Here is a 3,202-nt window from a genome sequence, read left to right on the forward strand (position 1 = left end):
TACCTATATGTATGTGTATATATTTCCTTACTTGATTTCAGTCTTACAGGTGGAATTGTCCTTTTATTGGTATTGCTTCAGTTTCTAATCTCTTGACATTTATCAACAAATGATTTTTCTTCAATAATTTGAAAACCAATAGTTCCCCTGGAATATAGTAAAAGTTTATTGTTGCATACATTTGGTTGCACATTAAATAGTACATATCAATTGTATTTTTCTTCTAAAAATGCCTTTTGGCACCAAACTTTTCTCATGACCTTTTTCATCTCTGTGTTCCGCAAGGTGTAGATGAGGGGATTGAACATAGGAGCAATAATGGTATAAAACAGAGCAAAGAATTTGTCCTCAGGGAAAGTGGTAGGAGGTCTAAGGTAGGCAAATACAGAAGGTCCAAAAAATAAGATAACCACAGTGATATGAGACCCACAAGTAGAGAGGGCTTTGCTTCTCCCCTCTGCTGAGTGATTTCTTAGTGTGAATAGAATAATGATATAAGACCCAAACAAGAGAACAAATACTACCAAAGCAATCAGTCCTGAATTGGCAACCATAAGAACACCAGTGATGTAGGTGTCAGTACAGGCAACTTGCAGCAAAGGAAAAATGTCACAATAGTAGTGATCAATTTTATTGGGGCCACAGAAGGTAACCTAATTATCATAGAGAACTGGGGAAAGGAGTGGGCAGCTCCATCAGCCCAAGCAACCAAGATCAAGAAATTGCACTTAGTTCTTCTCATGACGGTCATGTAGTGCAGAGGTTTGCAGATGGCAACATAGCGATCAAAGGCCATGGCTGTCAGGATGAATATTTCAATCAGTCTAAAGAAGTGCATGGCAAAGACCTGCAACATGCAGTTGCCATAGAAGATGGTGTTTCTTCCCACTAGCTGGTCACCAGTTTGGGTGTCACACAGGATGTACAGCAGATGTCCATAGAAGATAAGTGACTGAGGAAATAGTACATAGGTTGGTGAGAAAGAGAACTGCAGCCAATAGAGATGAGGATCAGAAGGTTTCCCACCAAGACGTCAATATAACAAAATAAGAAGAACACAAGACAAAATATTTGTATGTTATGGTCAGAAGAAAGGCCCATGAGAATGAATTCTGATATGTTTCTCTGACTTTCCATATATTTCATGCTTTGTGCAAACATCTGAGTACCTGTGGCAAAATGAATTTGGAGAAAAGCCTTTGCAATAGGATCACAATCATGTAAACACTATCATTAAATCCTGGGATCCAGTCTAACAAATCACACAAGTTAGTTAATTAATAAACCAATCTATTAATTATATTTTTTCCTTGGGGTGTTATAACTTATTTCTCTAATAGTTTTTTTTTAAAATATTTCCAGTATTCTGTCATATTGGTAATACAAAGAACATATTTTATTGGTTTTTGAAATGTGATGATTTAAAATTACCATTTATCTAAAATAAAATGTTTACTTGTAATCATTTACAACATTTATAATCAGGAAAGAAGAATTTAGAGAATTTAGTATAATACAAAAAAAAACTGTTTTATAATTTTAATTATGTTTTTTAGACATGATTGTGTTTTCATTTTAGGTAATATTCCCTTTCCCTAGCAGCTCTCTGAATTGTCTACAGACACATGATCAAGGAATACATTTTCATTTATTGTAAAAATCGCCTTAATTGTGAGCTGTGTGATTGATGGATAATATTCCTTGAATCCCCCATGAAGACTTAGGGATATTAAACATCCACCTTGGATAACACGTTAAGTTAAACTTTCAGTTCTAGCTGAATTTATTTGATTGTATTAAAAGGGGAAAGTCTCAACCTGGCCCTATTCTTTCAATATCTCAGTAATACTTCATACTTTCCCTCTTTTTTGTGGAGACATCAAGTATTATCCTTGAAATTATGTATAAGTTACAGCACTTCAACAAAACGTAATAACTTTTATCTCTTTAAATATTTTGTCACAATCACTGCAAGTAGTATATCATTTCTGAAAATAATATATAACATTCCTTTATATAAACGTGCATAAAACAGAAGTGATCTTGAAAATAAATTTTAAATGATAAGTCTAGCTATTAGAATGAAGTTAGAATTAAAATACCCATCAAAGTTAAACATATTAGTTTCTGTATAGAAGGAAGCAATTAAGAAAAACAGTGAATTCTCCAGTTCAGAGAGTTACTATAGTAAAATATTATAAAAAGTAGATCTCCTAGAACTTATTTAATTGTTTCATAAGGATGGCACCATGTATCAGATGGAACAGCAGTGGGAGGAACTACCACCATAACCTCAGACCATGAGGTCACTGTCAACCACACCATTGTAGTTATAAGTATAAACTGCCATATTCCAAATGCATGTTTATAGAAATAAGATACCATCACTCCTGGAGGCACAGGGAGAACAAAAACAACAAGGTGCAAGAAAATATAGTCAGGAAAAGATATGACATTTTACAAAACAAATTTCCAGTATTAGACAAGTAAATGAAGAAGAAGTCATTATAAACTAAAGTGTGCATGTTATAAAATCAGTGAAGAACTAATTAGAAATCATAGAACTCAATAATAAATAAACAAGTAAATAAATAAATAAAGGACAACCATTTTTATTCAAGCGTCTATAAATTGGTTAACTTGTGATATAATACGTAGTGTAAACGTCGGGCGAACGTCGGAGGAAAAGACCACCAAGAGACTGTCTCATGCAACAGCAAAGGGTTTATTGGGGGTCCAGCATGCTGGGGCTCAGAGCTCACTTCAGAGGAGCAAAGAACAAAGAGCCCCAGGAACAACTTGAGCAGAGCTTATATACATTCTTTGGAGGGGGCAGGGACTTTACATACATCATAGCATCCTTTAGCAAATCATCACATACCGCAGGAAAATCAAATAACAACTCTAAAACATGATTAGCACATTCACTGGCGGGAACAGGTTGGGTGGGGGTGATTGGTCAGTACTAAGATGGGTATATATTTAAACAGATTGGTTTAAGCCCTGAGGTGTGTTTGTGTGGGACTGCACGGTTTCTGAGGAAAAGGGGGTTGTTCTCCTTGAGCAACTAGGTGGTCAGGGGAGATTTCGACACACATCTAATGGGCAGTTCCGGGAATTGTTTTACTGCCACATGAATTTCAGGTTCCGAATGCAACTTAAAAACTTTTCAGGACAAACCTTATCCTTTACATTTCATTTT

General features: G+C 35.2%; 1 pseudogene; it reads right to left on the bottom strand.

Annotated features, from left to right (window-relative positions):
• Positions 1–206: 206 nt before the first annotated feature.
• On the bottom strand, positions 207–1,137 carry LOC107133814 (annotated as a pseudogene).
• Positions 1,138–3,202: the final 2,065 nt, after the last annotated feature.

Source organism: Marmota marmota, unplaced genomic scaffold (genome assembly GCF_001458135.2).
Source record: "Marmota marmota marmota unplaced genomic scaffold, marMar, whole genome shotgun sequence".
NCBI classification, from domain to species: Eukaryota; Metazoa; Chordata; class Mammalia; order Rodentia; family Sciuridae; genus Marmota; species Marmota marmota.